Source organism: Carcharhinus amblyrhynchos, chromosome 19 (assembly GCF_965287045.1).
Source record: "Carcharhinus amblyrhynchos chromosome 19, sCarAmb.v2.hapA, whole genome shotgun sequence".
Classification (NCBI taxonomy): domain Eukaryota; kingdom Metazoa; phylum Chordata; class Chondrichthyes; order Carcharhiniformes; family Carcharhinidae; genus Carcharhinus; species Carcharhinus amblyrhynchos.
The window spans coordinates 19,440,212-19,468,052 of NC_137342.1; the positions used below are offsets into that span (position 1 = coordinate 19,440,212).

Below are 27,841 nucleotides of genomic sequence, written 5' to 3' on the forward strand. Positions count from 1 at the left end.
GCTTAAAATGAAGGTGCATGGTATTATATTAATGTATTAGCATAGATAGAGGATTGGTTAACTAACAAAAAGCGAAGAGTGGGGCTAAATAGATGTTTTTCTGGTTGGCGATCAGTGCCTAGTGGTGTGCCTCAGGGATCAGTGTTGGGACCGCAATTGTTTATGATTTACATAGATGAGTTGGAGTTGGGGACCAAGTGTAGTGTGTCAAAATTCGCAGATGACACTAAGATGAGTGGCAGAGCAAAATGTGCAGAGGACGTTGAAAGTCTGCAAATGGATAGAGATAGTCGGAATGAGTGGGTGAGGGTCTAGCAGATGGAGCACAATGTTGGTAAATGTGAGGTTGTCATTTTGGTAGGAATAAAAGCAAAATGGACTATTATTTAAATTGTAAAAAATTGTAGCACGCTGCTATGCAGAGGGACCTGGGTGTCTTTGTGCAAGAATCACAAGGGGTTGTTTTTCATGTGCAGCAGGTAATTAAGAAGGCAAATGGAATTTTGTCCTTCATTGCTCGAGTTATGGAGTTTAAAAATGGCAAGGTTATGTTGCAGCTGTGTAAGGTGCTGGTGAGACCCTACCTTGAGTACTGTGTACAGTTTTGGTCTCCTTACTTGAGAAAGGATATACTGACCCTGGAGGGGATGCAGAGGACATTCACTAGGTTGATTCTGTAGCTGAGGGTTGGCTTATGAGGAGAGATTGAGTAGACTGGGGTTATACTCGTTGGAATTCAGAAGAATGAGGGGAGATCTTATAGAAACATATAAGATTATGAAGGGAATAGATAAGGTAGAAGCAGGGAAGTTGTTTCTATTAGTGGGTGAAACTAGAACTAGGGGGCATGGCCTCAGAATAAGGGGGAGCAGGTTTAGGACTGAGTTGAGGAGGAAATTCTTCACACAAAGGGTTGTGAATCTGTGGAATTCCCTGCCCAGAGAAGCAGTTGAGGCTACCTCATTGAATGTTTTTAAGACAAGGATAGATAAATTCGCGAATGGTAAAGGAATTAATGGTTATGGTGAGCGGGGTGGTGGGGGGTAAGTGGAGCTGAGCCCATGAAAGATCAACCATGATATTATTGAATGGCAGAGCAGGCTCAAGTGGCCAGATGGCCTACTCTTGTTCCTAGTTCTTGTGCTCTTCTGACCACAGTCCCATCCAGGCCCTATTCCCATAACCTCACATATTTACTCTGCTAATTTCCTGACACTGGGGTCAATTTATCATAGCCAATCGACCTAACCCACTCATTTTTGGACTGTGGGAGGAAACTGGAGCACCCGGAGGAAATCCATGCAGACACAGGGAGAACATGCAGACTCCACACAGACAGTGATCTGACACCAGAATTGAACCCGGATCCCTGGCGCTATGAGGCAGCAGTGCTAATACTGTGCCACTGTGTTATGCTTCATAACATGGAATAGATTGTGAAATGGACCAACAAGAGCACATTGCCAGGAGCGTTCTGGGGATTACTCCTCCCAAACTGGCTTCCTGAACTAAGGAAGATTTCTAAACAGATTAGAAAGATATTTATGCAAAGTATAAACATGGAACAGATGAAGCATTGTGTGAATTTGGAAAAATTCATTTGTCACAAAAAAAATCTGAAGTGACAGCCCTTAAATAAGCAGCCATCTGTGGATGATCAGTTGGGAAAGCAGTATTCACAGAATCACAGAATACCACAGTACAGAAAAGCCTATACTGATGCATGCAAGGCTCTGACCTGCCCATCTAATCCCATTTGGCCCATAGCCTTGAAATGTTACGCTGGGCCAACTACTCATCCAGGTATTTTTTAAAGGATGTGATGCACCTTGCCTCCACCACCCTCCCAGACAGTGCATTCCACACCATCATCACCCTCTGAGTAAAAAGGTTTTTCCTAAAATCCCCTCTAAACCTCCCTCCCCTCGTAACTGAGCCTTCAACTAAGGGGAACAGTTGCTCCCTATCTACCCTGTCCGTGCCCCTCATAATCTTGAACACCTCAATCACCCTTCAGTCTTCTCTGCTCCAGAGAAAACAACCTAAGCATATCCAACCTCTCCTTATAACTTAAGTGTTCCATCCCAGGTGAATCTCCTCTGCACCCCTTCTAGTGGATTCATGTCCTTCCTATAATGTGGTAACCAGAACTGCACACAGTACACTGTGGCCTCAAAGTTCTATGCAACTCCATCATGATCTCTGCTCTTGTAATCTATACTCTGATTCATAAAGGTGAGTGTGCCATATGCCTTTTCCACCATCCTGTTAACCTGCCTTTCCACCTTCAGAGATCTATGGACAAACACGCCAAGGTCCCTTTGTCCTTGAAACTTCCCAGTGTCAGACCTTTCATAGTATACTTCCTTGCCAAATTACTCCTTCCAAAGTGCATCACCTCACTTTTCAGGGTTAAATTCCATCTGCCACATATCTGCCCATTTGACCATCTTGTCTATATCTTGAGTAACCCAAGACACTCAACTTCACTAAGAACCACCTAGCCAATCTTTGTGTCATTGGCAAACTTGCTGATCCTAACTCCCACATAGTCATCTATGTCATTTATGTAACTGATGAACAATAAGGGACCCAGCATGGATCCCTGGTCACTGGCCTCCAGTCACTAAAGCAAATATCTATCATCGCTCTCTGTTCCCTACCGCTAAGCCAATTATGAATCCACCTTGTCAAATCACCCTGTATCCTATGTGCATTAGCCTTCTTAATAAGTTTCCCATGTGGGACTTTGTCAAAGGCTTTGCTGAAATCCTTATGAACTACATCGACCACACGACCCCTCATCCACATACTTGGTTACATGCTCAAAAAATTCAATCAAATGTGTTAGGCATGACCCCCCCCCCCCCACTTCTGACAAAACTATGATGACTATCACTGATCAAACCTTGCCTCTCCAAATGGAGATAGATTCTCTCCTTCAGAATCTTCTCCAATCGTTTCCCAACCACAGATGTGAGACTCACTGGTCTGTACTTCCCCTTCTTGTCTCTACAACCTTTCTTAAATAGTGTGACTACACTAGCTGTTCTCCAGTCCACTGGCACCTCCCTGATGGCCAGGGAGGAATTAAAAATTTGGGTCAGAAACCCTGCAATTTCCTCCCTTGCCTCCCACGACAGCCTGGGACACAATTCATCCGGACCTGGAGGATTGCCCACTTTTAAGCCCGCCAATACATCCAATACCTTGTCATTCCTTATGATTTTCTCTAGAGCCTCACAGTCTCTCTTCCCAAGTTTATGAATACCTCCTCATTCTCCTGAGTGAAGATACCCTATCAATGTCTTCTGCCTCCACCCACAGATTTCCTCTGGTCCCTAATGGGCCCTACTCTTTCCCTGGTTATCTTCTCATTGATATACTCATTGAATATCTTTGGCTGGTAAAAGTAGGGAAAATCCTGAGTTTTTTCATATCCCATTTTTGTTCTCTTAATTGATTTCTTAAGCTCCATCCTGCACTTTCTATACCCCACTAATCCCTCTGCAGACTTACTCCCCTTACACTTGTTAGAAGTCTTTCTTTTCCTTCTCATTATATCCTGAATGTCTCTGGTCATCCATGGTACTCTGGGTTTGCCACATCTTCCTATTACCCCGGAGGGAACATGTTGGGCCTGCATCCTCCTCATTTCATCTTTGAACACCCCCCACTGCCCTTTGTAGATTTTCCCACAACTAACTCATTCCAGTCTACCTTGTCCAGATCCTGCCTAATTTTGTTAAAATCTACTTTTCCCCCAATCCAAAACCTTTTTCTGCAACTTGTCAATTTCTTAGTTCAATTCAAATTTGTTATAGACAATGTTGTGGGCCTTGGTAAAGGGGGAACCGGCGTGGAGACGGGTACAGATTGCGCTATTTGCCTCACGCCCGATTGTATCAGGTTTTCCCACCTGAAAACAGGTACAACTTGATGGTAAAATCAGGCCCAGGATCTGTGATTGGAGAACAACACTGTCTTTCCTAAGCCTGCTGCTTCTCCAATCTCAGGAGTGGCAAGAGCAGGAGAGAGGGAACCTGTGGATGGAAGAGCTGGAGACATCATACTGGCTGTTTGTGCTGGCTGATGTCTTTCAGCTGCACTAAATGATTTGTAACAACATCTTCCGGAGGCTAAGGAGAATTAGCAGAAAGTGAAAGAACAGGAAGGAGTTTTCACCGGTAACAAGGCTGGAACAGGCCCAGGGAAACTGTTGCCTTGTATCAGCCTGAATGCGGCATAGGTCACTCCCAGAGAATAGGCACTCATCTCTAGTGGTACTGACTTATCTTGAAGGATGTGACTAAGTGCTGTGTCAGTATACCCAGGGCTGGAAGAAGGAGCACCGGCAGCAGCAAGTGAATAGGGCTATTCCTTCCCCTCGCTCCCGTTCTCATTCCTTTCTACAACTCTCCAACAATTGAACAATGGGAATTGCAGCCTGGGGATGGTCTTTCTGCTCTATACAGAACAGGTAGTCAAAATATATAAAACACAACTTGACAGGTTTTCTGGCAATCTGGGTTTCAGTATTGAATCTTTCCCACAAATATGAATTACAGTTACCCAAATGGTGCAATGTGGAGGCTGTCACAGAAATCAGTGTTACTGTCTGCACAGGGTTACAAATAATTTGACAGGAAAATATCCGTGAGTTAACAACATTGCATGATGCTATTAAAATAAAATTTGAACTCTCTGGCTTGTTTAATAGTTGTTTAGTTGTGGGTGGTACAGTGGTTAGTACTGCTGCCTCACAGCGCCAGGGACCCAGGTTTGATTCCAGCCTCGGGTCACCGTCTGTGTGAAGCTTGCACATTCTCTCCATGTCTGCATGGGTTTCCTCCAGGTGCTCCCATTTCCTCCCACAGTCTGAAAGATGCGCTAGTTAGGTGCGTTGACCCGAACAGGTGCCAGAGTGTGGCGACTAGGGGATTTTCACAGTAACTTCATTGCAGTGTGAATGTAAGCCTTACTTGTGACTAATAAATAAACTTTAAAATAAAACCTTTTTTAGTCATGATGGGATCACCGTTTGGATGCACACAAACTAACATGGCATGATATCATTGCTGCTCTTAATATTAATGACCCATGCTGCATTGGTATCAGACAGTATTTATAACCAGATACTAATAATCATTTTACTAGCACCTTTCTTTGACTGTTTGATGTATTGATTGGTGAATCATGAACAATGAAGAAAATAACATGATTAAGGGGGAGAGTTGGAGGGGAGGTGTGGGCAGGTAGGGAAGAGAAATGAGGGACAGGAGAAGCTATTGCGTCAAAGAATCCTCTCCCTCACTCTGTGAGAGTTTAGCTTACTTACAGTTTTGGCAAATTTGAGGGCAATTTATTTGCACTGCAAATGACCTGTTCTCCTCCTGCACGGAATGAGAAAGGCTTTATTGCCTTGATAAGAATATTCCTTTTCATAATGAAAGTGGAAACAAGACTACTGGCTCCAGGAGTGAGCCAAAATGGACTTGGAAATAAGGCTACTATTTCTGCCAAATATGTATGTAACAAAACAAAAACCACATCCATTTAAAAAAAGCTACTGAACTCATTTACAAACTATTTCATCAGTTTCAGAAGTACAAGTTATACCCTTGATCTGAACCAATTGAGAAATGAAAGTGGATGGAAACATTTTTATCTTAATTCCAAAGCACTCCCACTGCATTTTTTATCTCAGCCATGTCACTTATGGAAAGAAAATTGTGACACCATCCATGTTTACTTTGGCAAATTGATTAGTACACAGCCGGTTGTGAAATATGCCAGTAAAATTCCAGTTACTGGCACCTTAGAATGACAAATAGGACTCAGTTTTATGAGATTTGTTCCAAGTGTCCAGCTAGCGTGAAAACAGTAGAGTTGCTGATCTGTTTTTCGGGTGAGTTTCCACTCCTGATTTTATGTATTCTGTCGTTGGGCTAGTTTTGGGCTAGACTATTTCTGGCCACAAGAGGCAGTGGGCAGGGGCTTAACTCACCAGATAACCAGCAGCCTAGACCGGAGCCACAAACTGCACATGTGCAGAGAAAGTGAAAAATAAAGCAGCTCTCCTGGCAGGACCCTCCTGGGCCAGATGCAGCCTCCGCCTTCCCTCCCCCACCGACATCGGAGTCCCCCCTGACATTACTGACCCATTTATCCCCTCAGGCTGCCCTCCCCTCATCCACTTGGATATGTGGCTCATCACCCAGCCCAGCCCTGATGGCTGCCGAACATGACCCTCTCTCTCCCCTGCCTCCAATCTCCCCTAACGCTGGTCTCCCTCACCTAGCCCCCCAGCACTCCCTCGTCCTGCACACCCACGTCCTGGCCCTCTCCCCCTCCCTTGCCCTGACAGAGGTACATTCCCCCCCGCCCCACCAGCACACCTGCAAGTGCTGACTTGGCTTCCCCGCCATGGTAATGAGGCAAACTTTATTAAACTCACTGGAATTCTCTAACGGGCATGTGACTCACCCAAACTGCCTGCAGCTAATCTGCTCGAATAAAAGAAAGCTCCATGAAAACCTCGAGGATGTACAGGCAGGCAGGCAGTGCAGAAAAAAGTGGCCTGAAGGAAGTTAGCACCCAGATTTTTGGAATCTAACCTGGCCAGGTTCCTGGAGGTGGTGGAGGCAAGACGGGACACTTCCCCGATGGAAAGCAACGCAGAAGTAGCCTGGGACGCTGTGGCCACATGTCTGAGTGTCAGGGCATTGACCATGAGAACCAGGAGGCAGTACCAGAAAAAAAAATGACCTAACCTGGGCAACAAGGTGAGTGTGTAACCTCATCTAACATCTTTCCCTTAAATGACCCCCAGATCCCTCCACCCCCAGCACCCTGCATGTTTCCAGCTCCTGACTGCAAAGCGCCTCCTGTTTCCTCCCAAGAGTATCACAGTTCTCTGAGGACCACCCCCGATACATTGTAGTTCTCATGCTACTAGGTTTTGCATGTTTCCTCCTGTCTCCACAGGAGAAGAGTGCCCATAACTGCCGGGAGAGGGTGAAGACAGGAGGTGGTAAGCCTGAGATCTGGGTCCTCACCCCCTTTGAGGCATGGGCACTAGAGCTTGTGGGAGAGGAGGGGATGTGGATGTTAAGTGACAGCATGGTCAGGCTGGAGCATAGGAATGAACACCTGCCAATCCTCCACTTTATGGAAAAATGTCAAGTAAGTTGCCTACATCCCAAGTTCCTCTCCCTTCTTTGCACTTAACCTGGTGCCGTGTGTTGCAGGAAGGGGCCCTGACGCCCTGGGCCATCTGTAACTTACTGCCATTGCATCCCCAGAACCCACAAAAGATCCCTCCCCTCCTCCACTCATCCTGCCCTGGGGGCCTGCATGGAGTTTATATGTGGGTCAGGTGCTAGTGTGCATGCGAAACACAGATGGGAGTCAGACTGCTTTGCACTAGGGCATCATCACAACGGGGCTTAGCAAGTTGTCATCACCCTCCTGCCTGCCAAAGAAACTTGTTAACACAGCGTACCCAGACCCACCATCCTGGTGTTAAAATCATAGAATCATTCAGCCCATCAAGTCTGCACCAACCACAATCCCACCCAGGTCCTATCCCCATAACCCCATGAATTTACCCTAGCTAGTCCCCTTACACTAAGGGGCACTTCAACGTGGCCAATCCACCTAAACTGCACATCTTAGGACTGTAGGAGGAAACCCACACAGACACGGAGAGAATGTGCAAATTCCACACAGACAATGACCTGAAACCGGAATTCAACCTGGGTCCCTGGCGCTGTGAGGCAGCAGTGCTAACTACTGTGCCAGTGTGCCACCTCAAGTGTTCAGAAGATTGTAGAACTCTGGGGTGAGGGGGAATGGAACCCATGTGTGGCAACACAACCTCCTATTGCCAAAGCATGTGCTGATCAGGGTCTCACACACTGCCCTCACGTGCCTGATCCTTGCTGCCACCAGCCCTCCAGCTGGCGGTGTTGTTCTTCATCGTCCTTCTCCTCTTCCTCTTCCTCCTCCTCCTCCTCCTCATCTGCTTCTTCCTGCTGGGCAGCCTCCTTCCCAGCGACACCTGATTGGTCAACCTCCATGTCCTCTTCTTTTAGAAGGTCTCCTCACTGGTGCACCAGGTTGTGTAGGGCACAGCACACCACCACAACGTGGACAATATTGTATGCAGGGCTATATTGGAGGGCCCTGACAGAATGGTCCAGGCACCTGAACCACATTTTGGTTCACTATTGAATGGGTGGCAATGCAGTCCTCGTTATATTGGGTCTCTGCCTCAGTCTCAGGCCTCCGCACAGGCATCATCAGGCAAGTCCAAACTGGGTATCCCATGTCCCCCACAAACTATCCCTGCACCATGGGCTCTTCCTTTGGGATATCTGAGCTCCTCAATATAAAGCTGTCATGCACGCTGCCGGGGTGCTTAGCACAGGCATGCATAATGTTAAGCTGATCACACACCAGTTGCAATTTACTGAATGGAAGCCCTTTCTAGTCATGAATCTTCATGGATTCTTGACCAGGGCCTTGAGGGTGATGTGGGTGCAGTCCATAGCCCCCTGTACGTTTGGCATCCCCGCGATGGCCATGAATCCTGCAGCCTGGGCTTCCTGCTGGGCCTGTCCAGGTTAAATTTGATATATTGGCCAGTCTGGGCGTACAGGGCATCTATGACCTCCTTCGCACACTTCTGGATGGATAGTTGTGAAATGCCACAAAGGTTTTCACTGGCGGTCTGGAATGACCTGATGGCATAAAATTTTAAGGCATTAATTTCACAGGCACTGGTAGTGGGTGTCCCCACCACCCCCCACCCCCCCACCCCCCCACCCCACCACACCCACCACCCACCCCCCCCACACCCCCCCCACCCCCACCACACCCACCACCCACCCCCCCACACCCCCCCCACCCCCACCACCCACCCACACCCCCCCCACCCCCACCACCCACCCACACCCCCCCCCACCCCCACCACCCACCCACACCCCCCCCACCCCCACCACCCACCCCCAACCCCCCCCACCCCCCCACCCCCAACCCCCCCACCCCCAACCCCCCCACCCCCCCACCCCCCCACCCCCAACCCCCCCACCCCCCACCCCCCCACCCCCAACCCCCCCACCCCCCCACCCCCCACCCCCAACCCCCCACCCCCAACCCCCCCACCCCCCCACCCCCCCACCCCCAACCCCCCACCCCCAACCCCCCCCACCCCCCCACCCCCCCCACCCCCCCACCCCCCCCACCCCCCCACCCCCCCCACCCCCCAACCCCCCCCACCCCCCAACCCCCAACCCCCCAACCCCCCTGACATCCCCAACCTTCGTGCTCCAAAGTCCTGCAACAAATGGCACAGGTGTCAAGAGTTGCACTGTCTCCTTTCAGAGCAGAGCCATCGGCAGCATGCAATGTCTGACAGCTGTTCGAAGGACACTCATGTGCGAACTGCCAGGGTCCCCGCCCCCCCCGGGACAAATGGTGGCCACATCCTGCCTCTGGAGATAGTCTATCATTTCTGCGAGTGGTAAGGCCTGGGCCCCCTATGCCCACAATTCACCCTCCAGTTCCTCCTCCTCAGCTCCAGCAGCAACTAAAAGAACAGCAAAATCAATGTGTTGCATTGCAAAAGACATCTTGTCAATATGATAGGAGAGGGGGGAATTTGGGGAAGGGGAGAGACAGATGGAGAGGTTAAAAATCCTGCTCACTCCCAACCCAGCAACACACACTCTCTATTCCACCCCCAAGCACCCCCAGCCATACAGCCCCCCCCATAGCACCCCCCCCCAGCAACACACGCTCCCTATTCCCCCCACACAGCCTCCCATTCCTACCCCACAGCCCCCCAGCAACACAACCCCCCAATCCCCTCACAACTCCCCAGCAACACAGCCCCCCATTCCCCCCCAACAGCCCCCAGCAGTCCCCCAGCAACATAACCCTCCATTCCCCCCACAGCCCCCCAGCAGCACAACCCACCATTTCCCCCTCCCACAAACACACACTCAGAACCCATGTAGTAGTGACTATAGACAATGCTGCTTGATGTACCTAAGACTGTAGCACTGCCACTTCAAAGACTTGCCAGCATATCCCCTACCTGCAGCAGTGATTTCTGCTACCTGTACTAGGACCCAGAGACTTGAGGTCAGCACTCAGACTCCGTCCGTGCTGAGATTTCCCTGAACAACAACAGCTCCCCATATACTGGCAGCCTCTCCCCCCCGACCCGAAATGCAACTTGAGCACCATGAACCACACCACCAAACAGCACGGAGCAGTTTAAATGCAGAGACTTAACTCCTTGCTCACCCTCACTGATCTAGTGCTAGAATCCGACTTTTATAAAGGAGGTGTTTTCCAGACTAATCTAGTTGTGGCAAATGAGATTGTAAAGGCAGGTGAGCTGGGACAATTGGGAGTGAAGCTCACTAATGACATTATGATGCATGACAAGACAGATAAATTGACACCTCATCCATTTTGGACGGGCTTCCGATTGCACCAATTTTTTTCCCATGGTAAGATGGGAATGGGTGTGAAAACAGGTGCGATTCCTGCTAGCTGCTTTACCCCCGACTTTATAACATTTTCCCATCATAAAATGAGCACAACGAGGTCAGAAAATTCTACCCATTATGTCTGAATTTTAAAGGACTGGTGAGTTTTACTGCAAAAATTTGTATTTAGTTTACATACCTCAAATCTTGCTAATGAATGTCATTGCTCAGAAATGTTGGACAGTTCAATCTTGTGAAGCACACAAAATAAATTATATCCTCTCCAACCCTTTCCTGTAATGTTAACAACATCCTTTACAGCAAGAGATTAGAACTGGACAATAGTGTGCATGATGTAATACGTGGCCCCATAAAATTACACACCCATTCATTAAATAAAATTAAGTGAATGATGCTAAAAACTACAAACCTTGATGCTCTTGACCTCAAACTGCAGTTGTGTCTGGGGATTAACTGGTTGAATTGCACACTGGTTTTGTAAATAGAGAGGGGCAATCAGAATTTTTACCCACGAGGTAATGAATGACAATATGCGAGTTCATGGAGCTTGACAAGGATATGCACACAAATCAAATCGTATCAATGATAATCTGACCACTCTGCTCTGTTGCAATAAGACACAATCAACAACCTTTGAACAAGTCAAACAAATGTAAAACTTCATTAGGAAACATAGTGCCATTTATTTTCTACTTCCGTTATATTTAAGTTGTACAAATCGCCATTTAAGTTAGAGAAACATTCTTATAAAAAGTATTGGCATATATATATAAATATAAATATTGACAGCAATAATTTAAATAAATAGATAATTCAGAGTAGGCAGTACAATTTCACAGACAAGATTAATTGTATATTAACTGTACACTGAGAAGGAGTGATTCAAGTCTTTTTGCAAAATGTTACAGTAAATGCTAAGGTGTAGTGAAAGATCAACTTAGTGCAAGGTACGTCCATTCAAAAGTCTGATGGCAGCAGAGAAGAAGCTGTTATTGAGTCGGTTGATATGTGACCTCAGGCTTTTGTATCTTTTTCCTGATGGAAGAAGGTAGAAGAGAGCATGTCCAGTTTGCGTGGGATCCTTAATTATGCTCGCTGCTTTTCCGAGGCAGTAGGAAGTATAGACTGAGTCAATGGATGGGAAGGTGGTTTGCTGATAGATTGGACTACATTCATGATCTTTTGTAGTTTCTTGCAGTCATTGGCAGAACAGGAACCATACCAAGCTGTGATACAACCAGAAAGAGTGCTTTCTATAATGCACCTGTAAATGTTGGTGAGAGTCGTAGCTGACATGCCAAATTATATTAGTCTTCTGAGGCATTGGTGGGCTTTCTTAACTACAGTGTCAGCATAGGGGGGACCATTGTTGGTGATCTGAGCATCTAAAAACTTGAAGCTCTCAATCATTTCTGCTTCATCCCCATTAACGTAGACAGGGGCATGTTCTCCTCTACGCTTCCTGAAGTCGATTGACATTGAGGAAGAGATTATTATTGTCACACCAGTTCACCAGATTCTTGAACTTATTCCTGTACTCTGTCTCATCATTATTTAAGATCCAACCCACGACGGTGGTGTCATCAGCAAACTTGAAGATTGAGTTGGAGGGAAATTTGGACACACAGTTACAGGTGTATAAGGAGTATCTTAGGGGATTGAGGACATAGCCTTGTGGGACATCAGTGTTGAGGATGATTGTGGAGGAAAATAACTTTATCCTCCGCAATTAATTTGTAATCTCGTGACCCTGTTCCTATCAGTACTTCTTCAACTTATTCTAGTTTCAGGACTAGATGATGATACAACACAATAAATAAATAGAATCTGGACCCTGGTAATGGTACTTTTGGCCAATGTTCATGATCGTAGTTATAGTCTCAAATAGATCGGTGTGGTCCATTATCCACTTCCAATTCTGGAGAGTTTTGGGCTCGCCTGTTGTTCAGATCTCATCCTAAAGGGGTCTGTGACATTGGCCTCTCTCTCAGGATTTCTTCTGCTGTGGATGGTGGTGGACAACTGGTCCACCAGAGGCAGAAACATAGAAAGAGGTGGCAGTTCTCTGTTGGGGATGAATGGGCGCTTCTCCAGGCTCAGACTTAACACCTTCTTGTGCCTTGGGGAATGGTACACATTATAAAATGTTGGTAACTGTTCCTCTTTGAAATTGCAGTCATCCTCACTGTAGGTCATCTATTGGGAAAAGAGATATTCACCACATATTACACTTGGGATGGTCAGGATTAACATGTTTAGGGATGGGTGAGGTGTTCTCATTGAGAATCTGGGTCTGCAGACCAACTTTGCTAGTTTTGTACAAATAGATGGCCAATTACTTACTGATCCAAAAATGCTGCCCTCGCTGTCCATGCACAGGTACCGTCCTGTCCTCGCCCCTTTGATCACCACATGTCCTGGTTCCACCGCCTTGATCTCCAGCAGAGCTGTAATTCCACAAAGAACACGCACGTTAGTCAGTGATACCGGCACGGAGAGGTAGCAGTCAAGCATTCCCCAGATGTCCTGTGGCTTTTGATGGCTTTGTAAGGACAGGAGAGGAGTTAAACAGGACATGTGCTCTCCAGGAAAGGATAGAGATGAGGAACTTATAGACTTCTTTCAAAGATGGCATGAGGTACAATGGGCTGCCTGGTCTTTCTCCGCTGTGTCATAGAAGCGCAGACGGTGACTATTTGGCCTGATGTGCCTTCGCTAGCTCTTTGAAAGAGATGTCATTTGATTCCTTCAGCCTACTTTTACCCCATAGGTCCACACTATTCAATGATTCTGTGAAATCTTAATTGTTTTAAGTATTCATGTACTAAAGAAAAACTTTCAAATTATCTGTTCAACTGATCTTTAAATAATAAGGAACCAAGTGCAGTTAATATTTTAATATGAAATCGAAAGATGACAAGGCAGGTGCATCTTTGCAAAAAACCAAAACATGGCAGGTGCTGGAAATCTGAAATAAAAATCAGAAAATAATGGATTGACTCAGCAGGTCTGACAGCATCTGCGGAGAGAGAATAGAGCCAACGTTTCGGAGTCTGAGTGATCCTTCTCAGCACTGAAACATTGGCTGTATGCTCTCTCCACAGATGCTGCCAGACCTGCTGAGATTTTCCAGCGTTTTCTGTTTTTGTTTCAGATTCCAGCATCCGCAGACTGTGTCAGGGGGATTGGCTGGGTAAATCCTTCAGCACTGTAGGGATTCTATGATTCTATGATTTAAATACCAAATATTAACAGCAATAACAGTCTAATATTTGAGTTGATTTATTATTGTCACATGTATTAGCATACAGTGAAAAGTATTGTTTCTCACACACTATACAGACAAAGCATTTCGTTCATAGAGAAGGAAACGAGTGCAGAACGTAGTGTTACAGTCACAGCTAGGGTGTAGAGAAAGATAATATTGAAAGATAGTAGAGAAAGATAATATTGCATAATCCAGTGATATAAACGGAATGAATGTTTAAAAAAGAAATGACAATCAAATTATGAAATGGTCATTAAATGTCACATTCAACCCAGAAATAAACTTACTGTAATAGTTCTGGGAGTTGGAGCTGTCAATGCGTCCGTCAGGGTTAATCTGTAAGTGTCTGCTGTTCCCCTCCATGTACAGGTGCATGAATCGGATCTGCTGAGCCCAACTCCTCTCCAGCTGAGCTCCTGAGTCCGTCCTCAGCAGAGGGGTTGATCTGACCAGTGAAGCGGCGAGGAGAACGGCGAGGTGCGAGCACAGCAAGTTGGCAAGTCTGGAGCCCATCCCGAACACGAGAGCTGGAGCTGGGAGCTTGTCCTGGACACGGACGGGATCGTTCTTCCGCCTCTGAACCCATCGCTGCTGCTTTTAAAGTCAATGCAGCAAATGACATCAGAATCACCTTAAAGCGCCGGCAGAAAGCCAGTGATGTGACATCTCTTCACAAGGTTCTGTAGCACATCCTTATAATTCTGGGCGGGAGGGGGAACGGGGGAGGGGGAGGGGGGCCATGGCCATAGTTGGAATCAATTATGCAATGATGGAGATACGTGCAAATGCTAGCCTTTTGGCACAAAAACATACACAAACACACACTGAAACAGGAAAACCTTTGGCAGAGTTTGAAATGTGGACTTTACTCTGAACTGTCCAGAAGCAATCCCCCAGTGCTGAGAATGATCCACACTTTGTGATATTTCATCCTCTTCAAGCGCTTAACCTGAGGCGAAAATGCCCCTTAATCACCAGAACCCCCTCACTATCCCTCCCCTCTTGTTCGCCACTCACTTTGTGTGTTTGATTTCACTCGTGTTCCTGAATTTATCTCTGTAACCGGCACATGCCGGCATTCATTTTAAAAATCTGCTTTTCTTCATCTCAGTTGAAACTAAACTTTTGTTTCTTACATAAATTAGGATCCCCCCTCACACTCAGAGACCACACACACAGACCCACACACAGATCCCCACACACACAGCCACACACCCACACACAGACTCACACACCCACACTCAGACCCACATACCTGCACACTGACTCACACACAGACCCACATACCCACACACAGACCCACACACAGATTCACACCCACAAACAGGCCCACACACCCATACACAGACCCACATACCTTCAGAGACCCATACACCTACACGCAGATCACACACACAGACCTACACACCCACATACAGACCCATACACCCACATACAGACCCATACGCCCACACACAGACTCACACAGACCTACACACCTATACACAGGCCCACACAGACCCATGCAGACCCACACACCTACACACACACACGCACAGACCCTTCCAACCACACTTTGATATTTAGCTGCAATAGGTAAATGAAAGTGACATCAAATATGTGTATGTTTTTGAAAAGAAACTGAAGTCTGTACTTCTGATAAATCGAATACACCAGGACAGTCTGCAACAGACTGGGATTTTGATTTAATTCACAGGTGATGGTTTGAGCTGAGGTGAGTTCTCAATCCCAACACTTCATTGTGCATTGCAGACTCTGGATGATTCTCCAGCACCTTTTTTGGGAATCACAGCATTTCTGAGAAAGAAAAAGAGAGCAGAAAATGAAAGAAGTCCAGTCATAGAGTGGGGCCGTCACCAAGTGGAATGGTTACAGATTATTCCCGTATACTGGTCAGCAAATCGAGCATTGATAGATTAAACACCTTAATGGTAATAGTGATCTAATATTTAATCATTCAATTATATAAACAGAATAAATTAAGACACAAAGGACGGGAATCATATTGTAAAGTTCTCGTTAAATGTCACCTTGTTATCATGGAGGGGAAGCCAAGTTAGCACTTGCAGGTGTCCTGATGCAGGGGGTGGGGCGAAGGGGGTGGGGGGGGGTGGAATCTGTGTCCCTGTGTTGATGAGGGCAAGGAAAACAACAAAGAACAACGGTACAACACAGGAACAGGCCCTTCGGCTCACTACGCCTGCGCCAATCACGTTTTCCTATCTGGACCAACCTATTCCCCGTCTGTTCATGTGTCTATCCAGATAAATCTTAAATGTCGTTAATGTGTCTGCCTCAACTGCCTCACTTGGCAGTGCATTCCAGACCCCCACCACCCTCTGTGTAAAAACTTCCCCTGCACATCTCCACTGAACCTTCCCCCCTTATCTTGAATTTGTGCCCCCTTGCAATTGTCATTTCTGCCCTGGGAAAAAGCTTCCAACTATTTACCCTATAAACTTCTGTCAGGTCACCCCTCAGCCTCCGTCTTTACAGGGAGAACAATCCCAGTTTATTCAATCTCTCCTCAGAGCTAATATCCTCCAAACCAGCCAATGTAGCATGGCATGGTAGCACAGTGGTTAGCACTGCTGCTTCACAGCTCCAGGGTCCTGAGTTCAATTCCTGGCTTGGGTCACTGTCTGTGTGGAGTTTGCACATTCTCTTTGTGCCTGTGTGGGTTTCCTCCCACAGTCCAAACATGTGTGGGTTAGGTTGATTGGCCATGCTAAGAAATTGCCCCTAGTGTCTAGGGATGTGTACATTAGAGGGGATTAGTGGGTATAATATATGGGGCTAGGGCCTGGGTGAGATTGTGCTCAGTGCAGACTCGATGAGCAGAAGGGCCTCTTTCTGCACTGTAGAGTTCTATGATCTACGATCTACATCCTGATTAGCCTTTTCTGTATTCCCTCTAAATGTCCACGTTCTTCTGGTAGTGTGGTGACTAGAATGAGACACAGTATTCCAAATGTGGCCTAACCTACTTTTATGTAACTAACATAATTTGCCAACTTTTACACTCGATGCTCTGGACAATGAAGGCAAGCATGCCGTATGCTTTCTTCACCACCTTTTCCACCTTCTGCCACTTTTACGGATCTGTGGACCTGTACTCCCAGATCTCTCTGTATCTATGCTCCTGATAGTTCTGCCATTTATTTTGTAGCTCCCACCTGAATTGGAACGACCAAAATGTATCACCTCACATTTATCTGGATTAATTTCCATTTGCCATTTCTCCATCCAATTTTACAGCCCATCAATATCCTGCTGTATTCTCTGAGAATCTTCATCACTATCTGCAACTCCAGCAATCTTGGTATCATCTGCAAACTTGTTAATCAGAGAAGCTACATTTTCTTTCAAGTCATTTATATATATTACAAATAGCAAAGGTCCCAACACTGATCCCTATGGAACACCATTAGTTACAGACCTCTATTCAGAAAAATAACCTTCCGTCGCTACCCTCTGTTTTATATGCCAAGCAGTTCTGAATCCATCTAGTTAGTTCACCCTTGATCCCATGTGATTTAACCTTTTTCATCAGCCTGCCATGAAGGACCTTGTCAAATGCTTTACCAAAGTCCATGTAAACAATATCCACAGCCCTTCCCTCATTAAACATCTTTGTCACCTTTTCAAAAAACTAATTCAAATTAGCGAGACATGCCCTCCCTCATACAAAACCATGCTGTCTGTTGCTAAGACCATAAGACCATAACACATAGGAGCAGAATTAGGCCACTCGGCCCATCAAGTCTGCTCTGTCATTCAATCATGGCTGAAATTTTTCTCATCCTCATTCTCTGCCTTTTCCCCATAACCCCTGATCCCTTTATTAATCAAGAACCTATTTATCTCTATCTTAAAGACACTCAATGACCTGGCCTCCACAGCCTTCTGCGGCAAAGAGTTCCACAGATTCCTCCTCATCTTTGTTTTAAAATTCCTCCTCATCTCTGTTTTAAAGGATCATCTCTTCAACCTGAGGTTATGCCCTCAGGTTCTAGTTTTTCCTACTGGTTGAAAAATCCTCTCCACATCCACTCTATCCAGGCCTCACAGTATCCTTTACGTTTCAATAAGATCCCCCCCTCCAACAATACAGACCCAGAGTCCTGAGCCATTCCTCATGCGACAAGCTCTTCGTTCCAGGGATTGTTCTTAAGAACCTCCACTGGAGGCCAGCACATCCTTCCTTAAATATGAGGCGCAAAACTGTTCACAATACTCCGAATGGGGTCTGACCAGAGCCTTATACAGCATCAGAAGCCCTCTCGACATGAATGCTAACCTTGCATTTGTCTTCCTAACTGCTGACTGAATCTGCACATTAACCTTAAGAGAATCTTGAACAATGATTCCCAAGTCCCTTTTTCTTTCTGATTTCCTAAGCATTTTCCCATTTAGAAGCTAGTCAATTCCTCCTTTCAAAGTGCATAACTTCACATTTTTCTGCATTGTATTCCATCTGACACTTCTTTGCCCATTCTCCTAACCTGTCCAAGTTCTTCTGTAGCCCCCTGCTTCCTCAATACTACCTGTCTCCCTACATATCTTTCAGACCATTCAATTCCAAATGTGATAAAGATCCTATCCCTGAAAATCTTCTCCAACAATTTCACTATCACTGACATCAAGTGCACTGGCTTATAATTACCCGGGTTATCCTTGCTACCCTTCTTAAATAATGGGACAACTTTGACTATCCTCCAATCCTCTGGGACCTCACTTTGGCCAAAGATCTTTGGTAGAGGCCCAGCAATTTCCTCTCTTGTCTGCCTCAGCAATCTGGGATAGATGCCATCTGACCCAGCGTATTTGTCTACTTAAGGCTTTCTAATACATCTAACATTTCCTCCCTCATAATGATAACTTGCTCTAGAGGGTTTGCATACTCCTCCAAGACACCATCAATCAACATGTCCCTTCCATTGTGAACACAGATGCAAAGTACTCATTAAGGATCTCATCCACTTCCTTTGGTTCTATGCATAATTTCCCTCCTTTGTCCTTGAGTGGACTAACTCTTTCTCTAGCTACCCTCTTGTTTCTAACATACGTATAAAATGTTTTGGGATCCTCCTTAATCCTGCTGCTGACGACATTTTGTGAACCCTTTTTGCCCTCCTTTTTCCCTGTTTGAGTTTGTTTCTACTTTCCCTGTGTTCTTCAAGTGCTCCATCTGTTTTTAGTTGCCTGGACCTTATGTATGGATCCTTTCTCTTTTTGACTAGACTTGCAATTTCTCTGGTCATCCATGATTCCTGAATCCTGCCTTTCCTGTCCTTCCTTTTCATAGGCACATTCCTGCCTGCGCTTTGATCAACTGTTCCTTAAAAGACTCCCATATGTGAGATGTGGATTTACCCTCAAACAGCCTCTCCCAAACACCAGCCTCCAAATTCTGCCTAATCCAGTTGTAATTAGCCTTTTCCAATTTAGCACCTTAACCTAGACAACACTTGTCCTTTTCCATGCATATCTAAAAACTTATGGGATTGTGTTCACTGTTTGCCACATGTTCGCCCACTGCAACTTTGTTGATCTGGCCAGGCTTATTCCCTAGTACCAGGTCCAGTATAGTCCCTTCTTTAGTTGGGCTACCTACATCTTGTTCCAAAACACTTTCCTGGACAAACTCCTCATCATCTGGACCCTTAGCCCTAAGAGATTTCCAGTCAATATGAGGAAAATTACTCTCCCACTACAACAGAGAGTCATGTCAGGTAGCAATCGGGCCCAGGGGGTGATGAGGGGATCCTGTGCAAGTGGGTCTGGTGGGGTTTGGGGGTAAGGGGGTCAGTAATGTTGGGTGCCTCCGATGTCCTTGGCAGGTAGGGGGAGGCTGTATCTGGCCCGAGGGTTCTGGCAGGAGAACAGCTTTATCTTTCTCTGTTTCTGTGCATGTGCAGTTTGTGGCTCCGATCTGAACTGCTGGTTATCTGATGGGTTAAGTCCCGCCCACTGCCACTTGTGGCCAGAAATGGTCTAGGCCAAAATTTCAGAGACAGAGTGCATAGATTGGGAGTGGAAACTCACCCAAAAAACGGACCAGCAATTCTCTGATTTTCACTCATATTAGACACTTAGAGCAAAGCTCGTAACATTTCACCCATAATGTCTGAAATTTAACGGAATGGTGAGTTTTACTGCAAAAATTTGTATTTAGTTTACATACCTCAAATCTTGCTAACTAATGTCATTGCTCAGAAATGTTGGACAGTTCCATCTTGTGAAGTGCACAAAATAAATTATATCCTCTCCAACCCTTTCCTGCAATGTTAACAACATCCTTTACAGCGAAAGATTAGAACTGGACAATATTGTACATGATGTAATACATAGCCCCATAAAATTACACACCCATTCATTAAATAAAATTAAGTGAATAATGCTTAAAACTACAAACCTTGATGCTCTTGACCTCAAACTGCAGTTGTGTCTGGGGATTAACTGGTTGAATTGCACACTGGTTTTGTAAATACAGAGGGGCAATCAGAATTTTTACCCACGAGGTAATGAATGACAATATGCAAGTTCATGGAGCTTGACAAGGATATGCACACAAATCAAATCGTATCAATGATAATCTGACCACTCTGATCTGTTGCAATAAGACACAATCATCAACCTTTGAACAAGTCAAACAAATGTAAAACTTCATTAGGAAACAAAGTGCCATTTATTTTCTACTATAGTTATATTTTAGTTGTACAAATCACCATTTAAGTTAGAAAAACATTCTTATAAAAAGGATTGGCATATATATATATATAAATATAAATATTGACAGCAATAATTTAAATAAATAGATAATTCAGAGTAGGCAGTACAATTTCACAGACAAGATTAATTGTATATTAACTGTACACTGAGAGGGAGTGATTCAAGTCTTTTGCAAAAGTGAAATAAAAAAGCATTTAGACTGCCCTTTTGGTCTTTAAATATAGTTTCGTGTGTGTAACTTCCTTTCCAAGTAAAGCTAGCACTAAGAAGTATCAGTCATAGAATCATGGACTTTATAAGACAAGAAGAGGCTATTCATCACATGTGGATTCAGATGGGAAAGCTCCCTGCTTGATCAGCCTCCTTTAATGTCTTTGAGGATGTAACAATTGAAGTGTTCTGTGTTTGGCCTAGGATGTGGCATACATAAATTCCAGAAAGGCACTCAACAAAGCTCCATAGAAAAGGTGACCAGTTAATCTCAAACTTCAGGATAAATTTTGAAAATGGAAAAGGAATTTGTGAAAGGATGGAGAACAACCAACATTGGTGAGAGAAGTTATCTCAGGCCGTGAGATATACCCAGTCGGCTGCCCCAGGGTTTGGTGTTGGGACTAACACTATTTCCAATTAATGTCATTGACCTGGATTCAATGGCATGGCAGCCAAAGTTGAGGATAATATCAAAAGAGGATGAATAGTATATTCACTGAAATGAATTGGATTAAGTGTATAAATTGACAGGGTAAATCCAGATGAATCTTAATATAACAAGTGGAAAGTAGTGCAGATGTGAAGAAAAAAATAGATGACACATATCATAGAATCGTAGAACCCTACAGTGCAGAAAGAGGCCCTTTGGCCCATCGAGTCTGCACCGAACACAATCCCACCCAGGTATGGCCAATCAACCTAACCCACACATCTTTAGACTGTGGGAGGAAACCGGAGTACCTGGAGGAAATCCACACAGACATGAGGAGAATGTGCAAACTCCACACAGACAGTGACCCAAGCTGGGAGTCGAGCTCAGGACCCTGGACCTGTGAAGCAGCAGTGCTAACTACTGTGCTACTGTGCCGCAAATAATCTGACAACACCAGGTTTTAGTCCAACCTATTTATTTGATAATATTCTCACTAGCTAGTGAGAATATTATCAAATAAATAGGTTGGACTAAAACCTGGTGTTGTCAGACTTTTTACTGTGTTTACGCCAGTCCAACGCCGGCATACCCACATCATGACTACTGTGCCGCCCCAGCACATGGATTCATAATCCACGAATGGGTGTTGAAGGCAGTCAGAATTCAGCTAAAAATGGTTAGAGGTCTCAATGGTGCACTAAACACTAAACATGCACAGTGATCATTAGCAAGGTTAGCAGAATGCCCAAGCTGTAGAAACAAGCTGTAAAAAACAAGTAGAAGAGTAGAATCTAAGTGGGATAAAGTCACAATTGGGTTGTGCTTTGCTTAGGTGGATCTTCAGTATGGCATCCAGTCCTGTTTGTCGAGAAACACAGAAGATATTTAAGCCTTGGAAGCAGTGAAAATGATAATCCTTGATATAATAGGTGAGGAAAGATTTATCACAGAAAGGGGACATCTGAACATCACTGCCAAAAAAATCGAAAAGATAAAACTGGACTGTGACTTTAAATGAAATATCCAGAGTGGGTAATGGAGCAAAGTTCAAACAGAAAAAGGCAAATTAGGAGCTGATGTCAGGATTATATTCTCCAGGTCACAAGTGGATACTGCATGAAACAGAGTTCCAGGAAAGACAATGGAAGTAAGAATCTGGAACCTTGTAAGAAACAATTAAATGCTACAAGAGAAAGACTTTCGGATCTCTCTGGGTGCATTGGCTAAGAATAACTTTATCCTCCGCAATTAATTTGTAATCTTGTGACCCTATTCCTATCAGTGCTTCTTCAACTGGTGTTACTTACTCTAGTTCATCAACTATATGGTGATACAACACAATAAATAAATAGAATCTAGACCCTGGTAATGGTACTTTTTGGCCAATGTTCATGATTGTAGTTATAGTCTCAAATAGATCGGTGTGGCCCATTATCCTCTTCCAATTCTGGAGAGTTTTGGGCTCGCCTGTTGTCCTGATCTCATCCCAAAGGGGTCTGTGTCGTTGGCCTCTCTCTCAGGATTTCTTCTGCTGTGGGTGGTGGTGGGTAACTGGTCCTCCAGAGGCAGAAACATAGAAAGAGGTGGCAGTTCTCTGTTGGGGATGAATGGGCGCTTCTCCAGGCTCAGGCTTAACACCTTCTTGTGCCTTGGGGAGTGGTACACATTATAAAATGTTGGTAACTGTTCCTCTTTGAAATTGCAGTCATCCTCACTGTAGGTCATCTATTGGGAAAAGAGATATTCACCGCATATTACACTTGGGATGGTCAAGGTTAACATGTTTAGAGATGGGTGAGGTGTTCTCATTGAGAATCTGGGTCTGCAGACCAACTTTACTAGTTTTGTACAAATAGATGGCCAATACTCACTGATCCAAAAATGCTACCCTCGGTGTCCATGCACAGGTACCGTCCAGTCCTCACCCCTTTGATCACCACATGTCCTGGTTCCACCGCCTTGATCTCCAGCAGAGCTGTAATTCCACAAAGAACACGCACGTTAGTCAGTGATACCGGCACGGAGAGGTAGCAGTCAAGCATTCCCCAGATGTCCTGTGGCTTTTGATGGTTTTGTAAGGGCAAGAGAGGAATTAAAAAGGACGTGTGCCCTCGGGGAAATGATAGGGATGGAGAGCTAATAGACTCGTTCTTTCAAAGATGGCATGAGGCACAAGGGGCCCCATGGTCTCTTTCTCCCCTGAATCGTAGAAGCACGGACGGTGGCCATTCAGCCTGACGTGCCTTTACTAGCTCTTTGAAAGAGATGTCCAGTTGATTCCCTCAACCCACTTACGTCCACACTGTTTAACGATTCTATCAACACTTAATTGTTTAAAATATGAATTCACGAAAAGGAAACTTATGGATTATCCGTTCAAACGATCTTTAAATAATAAGGAACCAACTGCAGTTAATAACTTGGTTACAAATCGAAAGGCGACAAGACAGTTCATCTTTAATGAAAAGCAAAATACTGCAGGTGCTGGAAATCTGAAAAAAAACAGAAAATGCTGGATAAACTCAACAGGTCTGACAGCATCGGTGGAGAGAGAAATACAGTTAACGTTTCAAGTCAGAACAGTTGTGTAGAAAGATCTGATATGAATTCGAAACGTTAACTGAGGTTCATCTTTAACTAAGTGGCCTGAGGTGATGAGCTGACATTGGAAGATCTCAAGAATTTTTTTTGGGAATCACACAGGTTTCTGAGAGAAAGAGGCAACTGAAGAGAGTGACCATTACAAAGTGGGGAGATTAACAAATATCAAAAGAAAAAGTATTGGAATGTCTCAGCAGGTCTGGCAGCATCTGCAGAGAGAATAGAGCCAACGTTTCGGTGTCTGAGTGATCCTTCTCAGCACTGAAACATTGGCTGTATGCTCTCTCCACAGATGCTGCCAGACCTGCTGAGATTTTCCAGCATTTTCTGTTTTTGTTTCAGATTCCAGCATCCGCAGACTGTGTCAGGGGGATTGGCTGGGTAAATCCTTCAGCACTGTAGGGATTCTATGATTCTATGATTTAAATACCAAATATTAACAGCAATAACAGTCTAATATTTGAGTTGATTTATTATTGTCACATGTATTAGCATACAGTGAAAAGTATTGTTTCTCACACACTATACAGACAAAGCATTTCGTTCATAGAGAAGGAAACGAGTGCAGAACGTAGTGTTACAGTCACAGCTAGGGTGTAGAGAAAGATAATATTGAAAGATAGTAGAGAAAGATAATATTGCATAATCCAGTGATATAAACGGAATGAATGTTTAAAAAAGAAATGACAATCAAATTATGAAATGGTCATTAAATGTCACATTCAACCCAGAAATAAACTTACTGTAATAGTTCTGGGAGTTGGAGCTGTCAATGCGTCCGTCAGGGTTAATCTGTAAGTGTCTGCTGTTCCCCTCCATGTACAGGTGCATGAATCGGATCTGCTGAGCCCAACTCCTCTCCAGCTGAGCTCCTGAGTCCGTCCTCAGCAGAGGGGTTGATCTGACCAGTGAAGCGGCGAGGAGAACGGCGAGGTGCGAGCACAGCAAGTTGGCAAGTCTGGAGCCCATCCCGAACACGAGAGCTGGAGCTGGGAGCTTGTCCTGGACACGGACGGGATCGTTCTTCCGCCTCTGAACCCATCGCTGCTGCTTTTAAAGTCAATGCAGCAAATGACATCAGAATCACCTTAAAGCGCCGGCAGAAAGCCAGTGATGTGACATCTCTTCACAAGGTTCTGTAGCACATCCTTATAATTCTGGGCGGGAGCGGGAGGGGGAACGTGGGAGGGGGGGGGTCATGACCATAGTTGGAATCAATGAAGCAATGATGGAGATACGTGCAAGCATCTCACGCACAGGCACACACTGAAACAAGAAAACCTTTGGCAGAATTTGAAATGTGGACTTTGAACTGTCCAGAAGCAATCCCCCAGTGCTGAGAATGATCCACACTTTGTGATATTTCATCCTCTTCAAGGGCTTAACCTGAGGCGAAAATGCCCCTTAATCACCAGAACCCCCTCACTATCCCTCCCCACTTGTTCGCCACTCGCTTTGTGTGTTTGATTTCATTCTATGCATCTTTCTGTAACCAGCACACGCTTGCGGATTTTTAAAACCTGCATCTCAATTGAAACTAAACTTTGTTCCTTACATAAACGAGGGACCCCCCCAACACATCTACACCCATCCCCATACACACCCGCCCACACACAGATCACCCCCACCCGCCCCCCTACCCACACAGAGATCCTTCCAGCCACACTGTTTGATATTTGGCTGCAATAATTTCACGAAAGTGACATTTAAATAAGTGATTTATTTTAAAAGAAGAAAACCGCACTTCTGATAAACCGAATACACCGGGACAGCCTGCAACACACTGGGATTTTGATTCATTTTTCAAAGTTCACAGGTGATGGTTTGAACTGAGGTGAGTTCTCAATCCCAACACGATGTTCACTTTATTGTGCATCGCAGACTCTGAGAGATTCTCCAGCATTTTTTCGGGATTCACAGCATTTCTGAGAGAAATAAAAGGGAGCAGAAAATGAATGAAGTCCAGTTATAGCGAGGGGCCGTCACCAAGTGGGGTGGTTACAGATTATTCCCGTGTGCTGGTTAGCAAATCGAGCATTGATAGATTAAACATCTTAATGGTAATAGTGATCTAATATTGCGTCATCCAGTGATGAGGGGTGGCACAGTGGTTAGCACTGCTGTCTCACAGCGCCAGGTTCAATTCCAGCCTTGGGTCACTGTCTGTGTTAAGTTTGCATATTCTCCCCGTGTCTGCATGAGTTTCCTCCGGGTGCTCCGGTTTCCTCCCATAGTCCAAAAATGTGTGGCTTAGGTGGATTGGCCATGCCAAATCCCCCATAGTGTGAGGGGGATTAGCAACGCGCAGATGGCGAGCTACAAAGATAGGATCTGGGTGGGATTGTTGTAATCTGTGCAGACTCGATGGGCCGAATGGCCTCTTTCTGTGCAGTAGGGGTTCTATATACGGAATAAAAGCAAAAAGGAAGTGAATCATATAAAATAGTCATTAAGTGTCACCTTCCAATTACCAATTTATGACTGCACAAAATAAACTTACTGGAATAGTTCTGGGAGTGTTAACAATTAACTATTAACATGTTTATTAGGTTTCCGGAGTTGAAAAGTTAATGCTCTGTTTTATTGGGCAAACACTAAATCTCTCTCTTTCTCGGTTTCCTGTTCAATTTATGCTCTGAAATAATTGAAACTAAAGGGACTAATTGCCGCTGAGGGCGATTCTGGGATTTGGCTGCGACGCCGGACCCGGATCCAGTGCACTTAACTCCCAAATCCTCCACTTTGACATCCTACGTGTGAATAGCCGGGATCCTGGGGAAACAGCCAATTAATATGGTGTCATTTCCAGAAACCTGGAGTGAGTTGCTGCGATTCCGGGAAAGCAAACTGTATCAACATTTTTCTGAGGTCTTATGGCCGTGAAATTTACATTGACCCAAACGCAATGCTTCGAACATACCTTAGATACAGAGTTCTACTTATTCTCCCGTTTCTAATTGGAGCATGCAATAAACTATCAGTGGATTCTGATCACCAAATATTTTTACTGCTCATTCTTTGGGTCGCCACATTGTAATCAATGAGATTGAGTCTGTCAGACCGTGGGGGAGGGGTCAAAGCAGAAATGTAGTTTTACTCTTCAGCAATAATCCCAATACGAGTTGCAGGGTTTTTAATTCCAAATTCTTTCAAATTTATCGCATGCCATGAATCAAGATGTGCAATGAATACTCTTCACGGCTCTTGGGCTTCTACTCACCTGTGGTAGGATGTCTACTTTAGCACTAAAGTTTCCAGCATTTTAAAATATAAATTGTCAGGAGAACATTCAGCACAGTTACACTTCAGTGACACACAGCCCTCGATCCTCCACAAGGGGGCGGACATTGACCTTTGTATTGATCAATTCTATAGACGTCCCAAATTCTTTCCTGTGAAATGCCTATATCTACAGCTCATCTCAACCTCTACAAAAAAATTGGTGTGACTATTTTACTTTTAAAATAGTTGTGTTCTTGCACAGAAATCCATTTTGGTGAATTATGTTTAAGAGTGGCTATTACAAATAGCCACGTGTTGCTTAATGTTTTGATGGTTACATAGAGGTGTCTAAAAAAAGTAAGCCTGGTTATTAAATATATCAAAGAACAGTACAGCACGGGAACAGGCCATTCTGCCCTCCAAGCCTGCACCGATCACGTTTATCTATCTAGATTCCTATTCCTAACTCACAAACCACAATCAGTAAGGATAGGCAACAACACCTCCTCCATGATCATCCTCAACACCAGTGCCCCATAAGGCTGTGTTCTCAGCCCCCTACTATACTCCTTATACACCTATGACTGTATGGCCAAATTCCCCCCCAATTTGATTTTCAAGTTTGCTGATGACACCACCCTAGTGGTTGGATCTCAAACAATGACGAGACAGAGTACAGGAATGAGATAGAGAATCTGGTGAACTGTGCAGCAACAATAATCTCTCCCTCAGTGTCATCAAAAGAGATTGTCATCAACTTCAGGAAGTGCAAAAGAGAATATGTCCCTGTCTACATCAATGGGGATGAAGTAGAAAAGGTCACAAGCTTTAAGTTTTTAGGTGTCC

General features: G+C 45.0%; 2 pseudogenes across 1 annotated transcript; both read right to left on the reverse strand.

The window, feature by feature from the left end:
* Positions 1 to 12,425: 12,425 nt before the first annotated feature.
* On the reverse strand, positions 12,426 to 16,843 carry LOC145355603 (fibroblast growth factor 19-like; annotated as a pseudogene).
* Positions 16,844 to 21,778: 4,935 nt separating this feature from the next.
* LOC145355604 (fibroblast growth factor 19-like) lies at positions 21,779 to 25,141 on the reverse strand (annotated as a pseudogene). Its single transcript, XR_013889012.1, has 4 exons — positions 25,012 to 25,141; positions 24,517 to 24,895; positions 23,044 to 23,147; positions 21,779 to 22,897 (listed from the first exon to the last, which is right to left on the reverse strand). The product of XR_013889012.1 is annotated as a fibroblast growth factor 19-like (transcript).
* Positions 25,142 to 27,841: the final 2,700 nt, after the last annotated feature.